Source organism: Lepisosteus oculatus, chromosome 22 (assembly GCF_040954835.1).
Source record: "Lepisosteus oculatus isolate fLepOcu1 chromosome 22, fLepOcu1.hap2, whole genome shotgun sequence".
Classification (NCBI taxonomy): domain Eukaryota; kingdom Metazoa; phylum Chordata; class Actinopteri; order Semionotiformes; family Lepisosteidae; genus Lepisosteus; species Lepisosteus oculatus.
In genome coordinates, this window is record NC_090717.1 from 1,520,382 (window position 1) to 1,535,084 (window position 14,703).

Consider the following 14,703-nt stretch of genomic DNA (forward strand, 5'->3'; position numbering starts at 1 on the left):
ATGAATTCTCCCAGAGGTTAAAGGAGAACATAAAGATTTGAGATAGTTCTCCCGTGTGCGTGCAGCAGTTTTGTTCTGTCTCCCTGTTTCTTTAGCTGAGGTTTTGCTGTCCTGTGTGGACTGGTGATCTAGGTCAGGGGCTCTTGTAAAGGGAACACCCACAAATAACACTGTACAAGAGCGCCCTTCACCTGCTGCTCTCCTCTCTGTGAGATTACAGGCACCGGGCAGATGAAATGAGAAATGTGTCTGTTGCGGAGATTGGGCTGAACGGTGAGGGCTGGCTGAGGTTGTATGAACGGTAGCCCCTTTGAAATTAAAAATAAAAATCAAGCTTTCCTTTCACCGTCTCATCCCTGCAGCACTTAGACTCCTTGTAGCAATCAATAGGAACGTGTTTACAGAAATGTTACAGGCAAGAGCATAAGCCTTTCTTTCCTCCTCATTCAATAAATGCCTTGCCAATCAATTTACTTGATATCAGTCATTTGTAAATGGCAAGAAAGCACTTCACTCAATATCGCATCGTGCATCTGCCCAGGAACTGAGGGCCAGTTTCTGCGAGGCAGTACGCACATTTTAGCCGCAATGGGATACAGCAGAGTGGCTTAAGGCTGTGTCTTGACCGCAGAGTTCAGTGTGCTCTACTAACTGGGGTGACGGGCTGTTTATTAATCTCACGGATCAGACTGTATCTTTCCCCACAGCAGTCAAGAACTGCAATCCTTAAAAAAAGACTTCACAAGCTTACAGACTTGCTGAAGCCAGTGCCTCTTCTAAGACTCTAAACACAGGGAATGTACAAGAGGCCCACCCCACAGAGATGTGTCCATAGTTAATTGCAGGCTACCCCACCCCCCACCCCCTCCTGCCACAATAATTCTGGAAATCTAGTACCCATTTATACAGCTGGCTGGACTGTAGCAGCTTGCCCAAGGACACAGCAGCAGTGCCTGCAATGGGAGATCTAACACATGATTCAGAGCCCTAACAACTACTGCACACTGCAGATGTACCGCGTTCTCTAATGACTCAGGAAAAGTCACGAAGAAAATCACAGCAAATTGCAAAGTGGACCAGTATGTAAGCCTGCAGCATGAAAGCCGTGCATTAGCACAGTCGGGTCGGAGAAGGAGCAGGACTTACTTGCCTGCTGTTTAGAGCTCTGCTGAAACATGGTCAGATTCACTTTTAGACAACGCTAGTAAAGCACAGCCTGTGCCAGCGGGCAAGGTCATGTTCCCACAGTTGGTTTACTCAGAATTCACATGAGGAAGCTCGCGACGCTGTTCAATTTACTGGCCTTGAAAAATCTTTATCGCTAGGAAAAGATCTTTTCTTATTCTTCCCCAACATGCCGGATCATTGGCTTTCTAATATCTTTATTACAGAAAAAAAAAGTATTTAAAATCAGACTTATCAGTCTGGCTGCCTGCAGTTCCTTTCTAATACAAGAGAACATGAGGCGCAAGTAATGAAAAAAATTGAAGTCTGTATGTAACTGGAGGGCTCAGCTATGACTGAAAAGTCACTTTTCCCAGCCAGCATTTCATTCATTAATTATACAGACATTTGACCTTGTCTCAGCCAATTAGATAAGGAGGAAGAGTGAAAAAGCTGCATATTTCAACGCATTTCATCCCGGTATTGCACATTTTAAACCAACAGAAAACGGCACAGAAATAAGTCATCATTAATACAGCTGGGTTGTAGATTTACTACTGTCAGAATGAAGGCCTTGATCTCACATCCCTTTGAATTTACAAAGGTAATGTTTAGCTCATTACAGCTGCAGAGCCACCATTTAGGAATTTTACATAATATAAATCTTCTATTACATATATAATTTATTAGGTTCATATATAATTAATAGTAATAATATCGTATATCTTATATTATACACAGTAGGTCACGTATAATTCTATAAAAAGTATTGATCTGAATGTCTACTTGGATTAATGTTGCAGGGCATCACCAGAGCCCAGTATCAGGACTCAGGGTGTAGGACTGTCCCGGACCAGTATGTTGTCAAGAGAATGGGAATACCTGGCACTGGGACACCAGCACTGCAGCGAGCTGACTTCAGTGCTGGTGTGGGCTCTGCACCTGAGAGCTCTGTGAAGTACATGGGCCGGCAGACCACGGCCAGTCACAGGCCCAGCTCCACTGAGGGTGCAAGACGGTGGCTCTTCAAACCAGTCACAGATGGTTTTGCCTTCTGTCACTGCAGGTTGAACTGGGGTGTTGTTCTTGTAGGTGTCACGAACAGTTCTTTCCGGGCTCTATGCAGACGACACGATCCGGATTGGTGAGGAAACACTGGGGAAAAAGCCATGCAGGAGAGGGTATGGAGACAGGGGGCGTGTCCAAGGGGTGCAGGTGTCCAGGGGTAGTGATTCCGGGGCAAACGATCCATGTAAAAGTCCAAACAGGTAATCCAGGACAGAAGCGAGAGTCCATAGCCAGGCGATCCATCCGGGGGTTAAAACACGGCAACCGGGTCGGAACCGGCGGGGGGGATCAGGAACAGAAGGTTAAAATCATAACAGAACCAGACGCAGCAGGACCCGGGCTCTCACGAAACAGGATTCAATGAGGAACCTCGAGTAACGACTACGTCTGGCTTTTAAGGTGGAACGAAAGAGGGGCTGGAATAAGGAACAGGTGTGGGGAATGAGGTAGAACAAGGAAGGGCTGGAACGCCCTTAAGAGGAGGAGTAGAGATCGTGACAGTAGGGTCCTAACTACAGCACGACAGGGCAGCTACGATCGGAGCAGCACACTTTGGTCACCCTGCGTGTGAGACTGGGCCGCCATTTCACCCGGGCGCGTCACTGGAGACGCCCTCTGCCAGCTTGTCCGGGACGAGCGCTGAGATCTATCGGCCTTCACTCCTCAGCTGGAGAGAACAGATGTTTGGATCCCAGATGGTGTGGTTTCGAGAGAGCACTGAGGGAATTGCAGGGAAGAAAATAAACAACCCTGGAATATCTTCAGGTTCACGATGAGTTTTTGGCCTTTTTTTTTCCTTTTGAAGAAGGAATTAAAAAAAAAAACGCTGAAGCCCAACCCCTCCCCCCCCCACATCTAGCTCTTTGTAGCGAGTCCCTGACAAGTGCTTCCAAATAAAAAAGCTTGATGAATCATTCTGAAGAGCTATTATGAGTAATTTGGAGGCTGATATGAGATTAAGCAATCCTTTTTAAAAAGCGCTGAACATCCAAATCGAATAAAATTGAATCCCGCATTCAGAATTTAATTACAGTGTTTCTCATTTTTGGAATTATGAGCACGCTGACTGCAATCTGATAACAGCACCGTCAATGAGTCTTCAACCTCCACAACACAAAAAAGGGCCTCCTTCCTCTTCGGTTCCTTCCTGTTAGCTTTTCCTTTCTTCAGTGTGATGGGAATGTTTTATTTACTCCCTTCTTTGCTTAATTAGGTCTATTCAGGGTTTTTGGTCAGTTTTGAGGGCTGATGGGAAGGGATCTCGTGGGAAGTGACGGCGTTGTTAGTCCGCCCTGCTGCAGGAGAGCCTGAGCGGCCCCTCTCTCGAGCAGGAGCACTTGCAGGTGGCACTTCTGCAGGGCCTCCTGGGACGACAGCTGCTCCTCTGGCCGGTGAGTCGAAGGCAGCTGTCGTCCACGAAGGGTAAAGAGGGAAAGGGGGGGTTTGTCGTTAGGAGAAATTGCAGCTTGCCGGCTGGGGGGGGGGCGGAAGGTCAAGGGAAACAGCGCTCGAACGTGACTCGGGATCATCACCCTATCGACCAGACGCCCGCTCCAGCGCTCGGCCCCAGCTGGGAATTCAAGACAGGAGCCGGGCCGCCGGCGGACATCAAGACAGCTCTAGGACCTGGAGGACGCCTAGCGTTTATGCGCCGCCAGTCACAGACCCCGCCGAGCTCCTGTTCATGGGGTGAAGCAGCTGCCTGTGTTCTGCAAGGCAGCGAGAGCTCAGCCCTTCCCCTGTCTTCGGTGTGTGTTCTTGTCTCCTTCTGGCCTGACTTAATCAACTCCAGGAGCAAATGAAAGTCTGACAAAACATGAATCTGATCAATTACGCAGCAGATTAATTGAATCGTCTGAGGTGACAGTCGCCAATGATACAAGTCGCTGTCATTGTTGTAGGTAATTTCTAACACAATGCACTATTCTTTTTCTTTTTTAAATGGCAAGTAATGCAAATGAAGGCAACATCTGTTCATCTGCCCACCCGTGTCGCTTTCCAGTCTCAGCTGCTATTTATATGAGTAAAGTTGTGTTTGCATCCAACAGAACACCCTTCTTCAAAACGCCCTCTGTGCCAAGGCAAAACAGCTGAGTAATGGATTTGGAGACACACAAAAAATAAGATTTTGCGCTCTCTGTACAGTATGTCTTGGAAGAAAACACAGAGTGACTGCAAGCAATAGGTGTGAAACCCAACTATCAGTCAAACTACCGCTATTAATTCAAGAGCCGACAGAATGAGATAGACCATCATCTGGAACTATGTATCGTGGCTTAAAATAGCTTAAATAATGATCAGATATAAATGGCAGAATTTGGTAAAAATAAGGAAGCACCAAAAAAAAACAAAAGAAAAGAAAAAGCTTTTCAGCAGATGCTAGCCTGGAGAAATCCCTTATATTCCAGGCTTTCCGAACACCCAACACAGCTCTGTAACTCGGTTCACAAACAGCACGCCACACTCCTCACCTGGAGACAGGTGCTGTGCCTGATGACATCAGCATCCTGGGCAAACGCTTCCACGAAAGCGAATGAAGTGAACTCTAATGGGGGCGGAGAGATGGCACTGTGGCTAAGGAGCTGTGCCTGTGGCTGGGAGGTTGGAGGAATCCTACTCCGTTGGGCCCCTGAGCAAGGCCCTTCACCCCAACTGCTCCACGGGTGCTGTATAAATGGCAGACCCTGCGCTCTGACCCCCAGCTTCTCTCCCTGTCTGTGTGTCTCATGGAGAGCAAGCTGGGGTATGGGAAAAGACAAATTCCTAATGCAAGAAATTGTATATGACTAATAAAGTGATCTGATCTTATCTTAATGACAGGAGTGAAGCCCTTTGAAGCAAAAGAACTGCTGTCTTCTGTTTGCATCATCATGTTGAATCATTAACTTGGGAAACCAAGATGTCCCCGATTGACAAACTCTTCCAAACTGTGGCCCGGATTTCTGTCTCTTTGGACCCATTTTCACTCCCTGCCTTCCCACTCTCCCCTCAGCATCCGGGGCAAACTCTTCCACAGAAACGCACAAAGTGAACTAATGATGGGTGTGTTTCTCCTGCTCGACATGCTGCCACCATGACCTGCAGACAGGACGACAGCTAAGGTCTGGCCTGTCACTGCATTTGACCTACAGGTTCAGCTGGGAACTGATGTGCCTGTCTGCATCCCCCAGTCTGATTCAGACCAGTTGTTGCCAAACCTCATCCTTGCTCTCCTCGGAGGCGGGGCCTTGGGATAATGCACCAATGATTGGTGCACAAAGGAGGGAGGGGTCAAGTGGGAGGAGCTTGATCAGCACCCAGCTGGACAGATCAAAATCTGAATGGGATATTTCCCTATAGCGGTATTTCTTCATTTTTAAGGCGCGCAGTTAAAATGTCAGTGGAGCACAGGAGAATTGAAAAGCAACATAAAGCTGATTTGTTATGATAATAATCATTTAGAAAGCTGAAATATTATTTGCAGAATTAACACAGTAAAGAGTTTGCAAAATAACAAAGATAAGTTAACCGATTAGGTTGAAGAATGTAACCTATCTTTTTTTCCCAAGCTGCAATTCGGAAGAAACTCGGATTCCCTAAGATTAGCAGCTTGAAGGCTGAATTAAATCCTTCTCTCCGTGATACAGTGCGGACAGCCCCAGCTATGGCAGGGCCTAGTCTCCTCTCCATGATAAATCACACGTTATTCAGCTGACAATGCAAAATGCTGCCAAGAGCTGAAAAAGACCAATCATTTCACAGTCCAAGTGTCAAATTACCTGGAAAAATTGGCAGACAGAAAATTGGGGGGGGGGGGGGGGACAGGACGGGATGAGAGAATAGCTACCAGGAGAAGACAAAGTGTCACCCGTCTGAAGGAAACACAGAAGGGGGTACATTTATTTAAAACAGAACTCCGGAGAACAAGGCTGTTATTTCTCTGACTGCCAGGGACACAGCCTGCAAGAGGAGTCGGTTAGCGCTGTTGTGGAACAAAACTGCGAGTGAGGGACAACAAAACATACAAGGGAAGAGAGGACAGGAGAGAAAGGTCACCCCTGCCTGTTTTTTTGCCGAGACATTTCCAGGTACTCAAGAAGGAGAGCCCCGTATCTGCTGTGGGGTCTCTGCGGTAGATACCAGCTCCTCATCAAACATGACCCCTCCAGACTTCCTAATGGTTCTGGGACGAGCAAGACTCTGAAGCCACAGACTCATTAACTGTCTAGTGTGTGACAGGCACAGCAATCATTTGCACGAATGACCAATACTGTTGAGGACAGCATCCCAGTGAGAGAGAACACACGGACGTCTTCACCAAAACGACTATCAGTGTTAAAGTATAGAACCCACCACACGAACAAAAATGTGCATAATGTGCATCACTATAATTTGCATGCTTTGATTTTAACTACAAAGATTTTAGTAAAGAAATGCAAAACTAACTGCAAAAATAAATTGTTTACAAGCGCTTCACTTTTTTATGGCTCCTCTTGGTTATTAAAAGGGATGAAAACTTTCCATGTCAGCAAAACCAAAGACACCGCAGGTAGTCATTATCATAAAACTCAGGTTTAAAAATTCCAGGTGCTGATACACTACAGCCCCTGTGTCCACTAATTATGATTAAACAATCTATCATCGCCATGTGCGGCGCTGAAGAGAAAATCTTCCAATGCTATAGAGCTGTGCTTAATTATAATTAAAATGAGTCCCCTCTGACAATTTCCAAAAGTTAAGCAGAACAAACCGGTCGAGCAGCAGGGCTCCAAACAGCGCTACCAACAGGGAAGGACAAAGAGAATGGGATTGTGATCAAAAAGGGAGTTTTGATCCTCTTCCTACAGGACTGATATCTGGATCCCTGTCCGAAATCTCCGTGCCAGGAGCAAGATGCCAGGATTCCGGAAAGGCTGGAGATGGAGCGATTCAGGCTCTTTCCGAGGCAGAGCTCTCTGGGGCCATCCAAAGACAGCAACCCCCTGATCTGTTTAAGACCTGCAGCTGGTGGCTTTCATAACCTGCATTACTGCAATCTCCTCCGCTAATTCACATTTGTGTCAACGGCAGATTCTATTACACACCTCCTCCTGGCTTCCTCCACTCCACCTTATTATTTTCTTATTTTGTTAGAGTAATAATGTTTCTTTATAAATCCACAGAGCTAATCATATAGCCTGTCACCTCACATTTATGAACTAGAACAAAAATGTTCTCTAATGCGCGCTTTTATGGCCTTTTTTATTTTGTTCCCCTGCTGCTGCACTGATGCCCGTTAAGTCACGGCTCGGTGCCAGCTGCACAGGGCCGAGCCTCGGAGAAGTGCCTCCTGATATCGCAGTTCAGGGATCGGACTCATACGGGCCGAGAGCAGGAGCAGCAGGGTGATAAACCCGCTGCTTCATAATTCTGTCCAAAAGCGGAGACAGGACTAAGGCTTTTTTTCTTCTGCTCGGGAAATGTGGACCCCCCGAAACACTCAGACCTGCACTGAGTAGTGCCAGGGGCTTACTAACACAAGCGAACCCCAGTCTGGAATCCTGTGGTCTTCTCATTTGGTGTCATCGACTGTGACCAGGATTCCCCGTGTGGCACAGTTGGCTCACTGGGGACAGGGTTGACACTTACACACAAGAGGCTGTCTCATTCCCCAGCAAAGCCTGTAAAATCAGTTCCTCCAAAATGTCGTCCAGCAACAAAACATGCCACTGGGTCAGCAAACAGCACGATTTTTATACCTAAGCAGTTGGAGGGTGAGTGAGATGGGGGCTTGACCCTCTCCCAGACCTTTGATTAAAACTCCATTTATTGTGGTAGAGATTCTGTGTAAGACAACCCTGTGACAGCTCTAGGATATAAACACCAGAGCTTTGATTCTCCTGTGTTAAAGCAGAACAAACACTAGACTTGTCCTGGAAAACATGGATAACCGGTCAGAAACCTGTGGTTGTCCAAGCAAAGCCAGCGGTATTCCGACAGAGTCATGTCCCACACATCAGATACCCTCTCTGTACATACTGTAGGAGCACTTTTTCAAAAGGACCCATGCCTAAAAACCATCTAGCTTTTTAGCTTGCTAACAAAGCTGCTGGTGTACTCCAGGCGATTCACATGTCATCAGCAGGCTGTTTAAATCAAAAAGATAAAAAAAATACTCAGTTGATTTAACATAATCTAGAACCACATACTGTAGCCGCTTAACCTTTTTGCACCAAAGATCTGTAGAGGCAATTTCTGTCTGAAACGATGTCCCCTCAAACATTTGGCAATATCTCCGGACATTTATAAAGTAGAAGCCTGGTTTATGGCTTAAATTCAAGCTAAACAATGCGTTCGTTACTGATAGCAGTGCAACAGGACAATTAACACTTCAAGGGACCACACAACCCAAACCTGAGAATCCCTCAAAATGTCTCTGATTTCTTGTCGACACCTCGAAAACAAAACGAAACCCTTCAGACAGCCAATCGAGAGCCAGCAGGAGTGAACCATGCAGTGGTTTTCAAAGCCCAGGGGTGACGGACAAAGGCTCTGGCCGCTATGAACAGCGGGACCCCATCCTGAACGCTAATGACAAGGCCATGTGACCGCGGAGGGGGCTAATGGATCTCTGCGGATGAGGCAGACGAGGAAGGAAAGGGAAGAGAGTCATTCCGAGAGGAGGTGACAGGGAAGTCAGGGCCCATGTCGTCTGCAGGCAATTATGATCTTAAAGGTATCTATACGATACAGGTGCAAACACAGGAAAAGGCCCAGAGTGACCTGCTCTGCTAGCAACGTGTAGAGCTTTCTAAAAAGCCCGGCCATTACAATGCAGTGACCACAGCCGAGGGATGAGGGATAAGGAGGAACCACACACCTCTGAGCACGTGAATGAATTACAAAGTAATTACTGAGTAATTAGTTATTGATTAGCACCTATAACATTTATGAGGGTTAGAACATCAGGGCACAGACAATCTGCATGACAAGCCCATTTGTAGGTGTAAAAGTCGTTAGGGTCTTTAGATGATTTTTCTCATGCCAAGGACAAAAAAGGGTATATTTCTTTTTCTGCTTCAGAGCTGGGTGTGGGAGGAGGTCACAAACTCCTGCGGTTTAAACCACAGGGCATCAATTAACCAGGAATCCAGGAACCAGCCGTCCCCAGCTCTTGGAAATGATTGTGTCAGGTGAGCTGGGGACTGAGGAGTGAAGGTTCTCACAGAATGAGGCCCATTGCAAACAAGGAGAAATAACGTGACATTGGTAAAGAATTGGAAAGGGAGCAAACTCCAGGGAACCCCATGTGGAGAAAAAAGAAATGGCAAAATCCCCATGTCCAACGTCCTTTGCCCCAATGTCCCTTCTTTTCCGCATAAGAGTAAAGCCCACAGAAACTGCGTTGGGGGGACCAAGTTTGGGGTGGAGAGATGGTACTGTGGCTAAGGCTCTGCGCCTGTGGCTGGAAGGGTGCTGGCTCGTATCCTGTGGCCGGCAGAGGAATCCTACTCCGTCGGGCTCCTGAGCAAGGCCCTTAACCCCAGCTGCTCCAAGGGCGCAGTATAAATGGCTGACCCTGCGCTCTGACCCCCAGCTTCTCTCCCTGTCTGTGTGTCTCATGGAGAGCAAGCTGGGGTCTGTGAAAAAAGACGAATTCCCAAGGCAAGAAATTGTACATGGTTAATAAAGTGATCTTATCTTATCTATGGAGAAGCCAGAGAATAAGACCCAAGAACTTCCTATAGATTAATTTGCTTTCAAGAAAAGCAAATGCAGCACATTACCAGGACTCAACAACACCTGATCACTGGGTGAATTCCTGAGAGAATCCAGGACAGGCGATAAACAGAATCGGGGAGGACTCTCCAGCATGGGGAACAATTAATAACAGTGCTCTGCTGAAGCCCAGCAGCTATGCATTATACTGTATCTCACTAAATATTGTCTAAGTATAATCAACTAATGATCCTCGTGAAATAAGAAAGATGAAATGGGCAAGTGAATTTAGTATCAGCACTAAAAATTCATTAATCATAAAGTATTGGCAATAAAAAGGCATAACCTTCTGGATTTTACTAGAAAAGCTTTGTGTAATCTCCTGCAGAGACATGGGTTTATGGCGTGGGACTCTGCAGCTCACATGGTCCTCCTAGAAATACAGATCCAGAGGTGGAAGAGAAAGCCTCTTGAGTAATAATAATAATAATAATAATAATAATAATAATAATAATAATGATGATGATGATGATGATGATGATAAATGTTTGTAGATGTTCTACTAATTGTTATTGCTTTGGCAACATGAATTATTCATCGGTCATGCAAATAAAACTTGTAAAATCTGAAAAATGTGAAAATTAAGAGCCACAAACAGAAACAAGGGCAAGAAAAGCTTCCGGATCTGGTGAACAGAGCATTTCTGTGCTCTCTGTGCAACGGTGGGCGTTGTGGCAGAAGGAACGTCTTCAGAGACTTGCTGTCTGTGAAGAGCAATTACCAAGAGCAAATTACAGCGGAATAATTCTCATTTATTCCTCTCATAACCGGGCCACTTCTCCTTCATTAGGAAGAAGAGAGGGGCACCAAGAGGAAGTTTGTACACTGTAGTTAGATTGTCACTTGCTTTTCCAACACAGCAGTCCTCTTGGAAGCAATAAAGCATTTTAAACTCCACAAACACAGATATATTTTTATGTACTCTCTCATATACAAGTGCACCATTTGTACATCCTGTTTTGAAAACTATCACAATATTAGGCTTGGGGAATGGGTCTCTTCTGTTCTAATGTAGGCCTACACTTCAGCTGGGTGCATCGAGGCTGTTTTGCAATGCTGCTAAACAAGCCCAGACAGTGCCACTTATCTGCACCAGACAGCTCAATCAGTGTGCTGAGTTATTAGTTCATTCTGTACAAGTATAGGTGTGCTATAAATTGTGCTGCATTAGGCCGTAGCAATTGCAGTAAGATGGCTGAATTCTATTAGAAGGTGCTGCCAAAGGGGAGAGAAAGCTGTAAAAAATGTATACAGCCTGCAATGTAATGACATAATGAGAAAAGCTGCAGTTTAGACCATTTCTTGTAAATGACAAACATGTGGACTGTTATAGGTGTGACTGGCAGTTACAAAAATGTTTGGCAGTTTTCACTGTGACACCAGTGGGAGGTGTGTGTGCGTGTGTGGGGTTGAGCTTAGTTAAAGCTTTTGATCCACGTCGTATAGCCAGCAAGGCTCTCCAACATGCAGAGAGAACAAAATACCGTTCGAAGTGATCCTGGCTCAACACGGCTCTCTCATTTTAAAGGAAGAAACCGCGACAGCTGGGGAATGAATGGGAATAATTAGTTCATTTTTCTCCGTTCCTCTAGGTGCTCAACTCTGAGCCAGTTCTCATCATTATCACAGCTATGCCATGGCGGTGGTGAGATTAAGCGCAGATTGCATGTGTTTGTGCTGCAGAATGAAATATTAATAAATAACCCACTTTCATGTCATCTGTCTCTGATGAAGGTAACACACAACAAAACACACAACTCCACCATTGCCAACGGTAAAAAACACACCAGCATCCCCTCAGTCAGGACTTCAAAACCCCCTGCTCTATCTCCAGTGCTAAAGGATCAGCTCATGGCTTATTTCTGCTTCACTTGTAAGAATAACTCCTCCGGGTGTCGAATCCTTAACAGCTGATTGGACTGAAGTGCCCAGTCTGCAGGTGTATTGGCAGAGTAAAGCACAGTGCAGCACATGGCTAGGGGTAAGGTTTCCCAATCAACACTCTCACCCCTCTGAATACTCCTGCAGGTTTGGCACAAATTAAAAGGAGAGTATCAATCACATACAGGCATCTCAGTTATTTTATCAGTACACTAAATTTCCGGGATAAACTTGTAATCCTCCTTGTTTTCTCGGATGTACTGTATTAACCAGGGACGAAACTACAGAGGAATTCTTGAATTCCTCCTCAGAGCGAATTACAGCGTAGCAGCCACCCCCTCATGCGCACTGCTAATATGGGGCTAAACAAGGGATTTAGATAATAGGCTACAGGATTCTCTCAATTAACTTTATTTTCTCAACTCGTCAGGCCTAACTCCAGCATAATAGTTTTACAGTGGTGAAAACTGCTTATCTCTGCACAGAATAAAGGGCTAAGAAACAGCTCGCAACAAACAAGCTTCTGTAGTGGTGTCGGGCTTCACGACCAGCTGGTTTGTCTTTCAGTTACCGTGATCAAGCAATTTTTTTATGGCAATTAATAATAATAATAAGATCACTTTATTAGCCCTATAGAATTTCTTGCATTAGGAATGTGTCTTTTCGCAGACCCCAACTTGCTCTCCATGAGAAACACAGACAGGGAGAGAAGCTGGGGGTCAGAGCGCAGGGTCAGCCATTTATACGACGCCCCTGGAGCAGTTGGGGTTAAGGGCCTTGCTCAGGGGCCCAACAGAGTAGGATTCCTCTGCCGGCTGTGGGATTTAAACCGGCAACCTTCTTCAACCTGGGCTCCTGAGTACTATCAATAGATGACCTATTATAGCAGGCTGTGTTCTTTCCAGCCAAGGTTTAATCAACAAAAGGAGACAGCACAGTGTTTGGTGAAGAGGGCTTCAGCGTGTCTAACATTTCTTTGTTATTTCATACACTGCATGTAGCGTGGAGAAGTGTACCCCTTCCCTCTTGTCTGCCACCAGTAGGTTTTTCTGCTCTCACAGACCGCAGCCAGGAGAAGCTGGCTGCCTTATAAACAGTCTGACCTTCCTTACTTTCCTCAAATCCGGAGAGTTTAACAAAGCTGTGGGCAGGGTTTGCAATCGGAGCTGCTACCTCTCCTCCCGGGAAGGAACACAACTTATTATCCCGAGCAGAACTGACAGGGATTCACACCAGAGCACGGAGAGCTCACCGTGAGGCCGGGATCACCTGACCCTGGCCTTCAACGTCTGCAGCTTCCCGGGAAACAGCTGCAGGTGAGGAGCTGAGGGGACATTTCCAGATCGGATCTGAAATCCCCTGGACTGAGCTGTGCACACAGATCTTTACATCCCCAGAACTCGTCTCCAGCTCCCTGAAAACCTTTTTTTCCAACTTCTGAAAGTTGGCATTCTGAGCTGTGTGCGTTTTTCTATATATCCTCGCTTCATGTACAGTATTTCTATTTCTATTCATTTTATTAAAGCACGTGCTGTAATAAGTCTGTGTTTTCGTGAGAGGTAAAGGCTCCTATAAAGTTTAATTGGGACTATTTAAAATGATACAGAATTGTGATGTTATTATGTTACAAAATAATTCTAAAAAATATTTAGAAGTATTGGCACAAATTTTTAAGTGTAATTTACATGAAGCTAAAGGATGGAAATAAAGAGAGTTCATATGCTCTTCCCAACAAGGGAAAACGACTGAATTTATATCAAGGAAACTGATTCATGTAATAGAAAACTCATTTATAAAGCTTAAGGTAATAGAAGGCTTTTGTTACCAAAACAAAACTACATTTGGTTTCTACACGTTATTATCTTCTGTTTATTAGAAAGAAAGTAATAATGATAAAACAACAACCCCATCCATAAATCAAATTATGGAAATGTTGAATTGCAATTTCAGCCTGCAACTGAGTTATGAACTATACCAATCTGTTATAAGTGACCTCAATTTCATTTCCCTGAGACTGTGAGTATGTTCCTCCGGCACGAGAACGCTCTGTTTCAGTGACTTCTAGAGAGATTATCATGCATGGAGGGACAGTAAGCACAGGCACAAGTAAATATCACCCCCTTTATCGTCGGAGGCACAGCTTGTATTTACAGAATGTGAAACCTCAAGTCTCTTTAGGTCGCATTTTGGTACTTCTGCATGAAATCAATAATATCACTACAGTTTCTTACCAGCTGCATTACAAAGTTGAAAAGTTTAAAGATATTCAATTATTATTAAACAACAACAATAATAATATCACTACTAATAATAATTCGGATTATTGACAATATCCACACACAAAATATCAATTTGAGACATCTCATAAACTCCAACAGGTAGTTTTACTTCATTACTGCTGCACAACAATCTTTTTTGCATTGCGTTGACTCAGGGGCAGGTCTTCCGCTGGGATGGACAAGGCTGTCGTGACTGGTGAGACAGGGGAGCCGGCTGTGACACCCTGTCTTGCGCAGGGCCTGCGCGGGAAACAGCGCTGGGGTTCATCTCACTCATCTCAGCCGGGCTCCTCCTGGACTGCCGGGGAGCTCCGGGCCTGCAGCCCAGCGCTTCGCTTCCAGAGGGGGCTGTCTCTCAGTGGTGCAGCAATGAGAGAGGTGGGGGATACGAGGGGAAACTACGGAGAAGGGGGCTCCATTTGCAGAGGTGCTTTTTTCCCCCATGCAGCACCGAGGGAATCTGGGACCGGCTGTCTAGCAAGGCTTCCCAAGCCCATCACCTGGCTCCCATCAAGGAGACGGATTGGCTAGTGGCAATCAAACAGGGCAGGAGGGGTGAACGGCCTGCTCTTGT

The 14,703-nt window shown here is 45.7% G+C and overlaps 1 protein-coding gene across 1 annotated transcript in view; it reads right to left on the minus strand.

The window, feature by feature from the left end:
- LOC102691165 (transmembrane protein 132C) overlaps window positions 1-14,703 on the minus strand; it is a 193,101-nt gene that overhangs the window by 14,748 nt on the left and 163,650 nt on the right. The window lies entirely within an intron of this gene.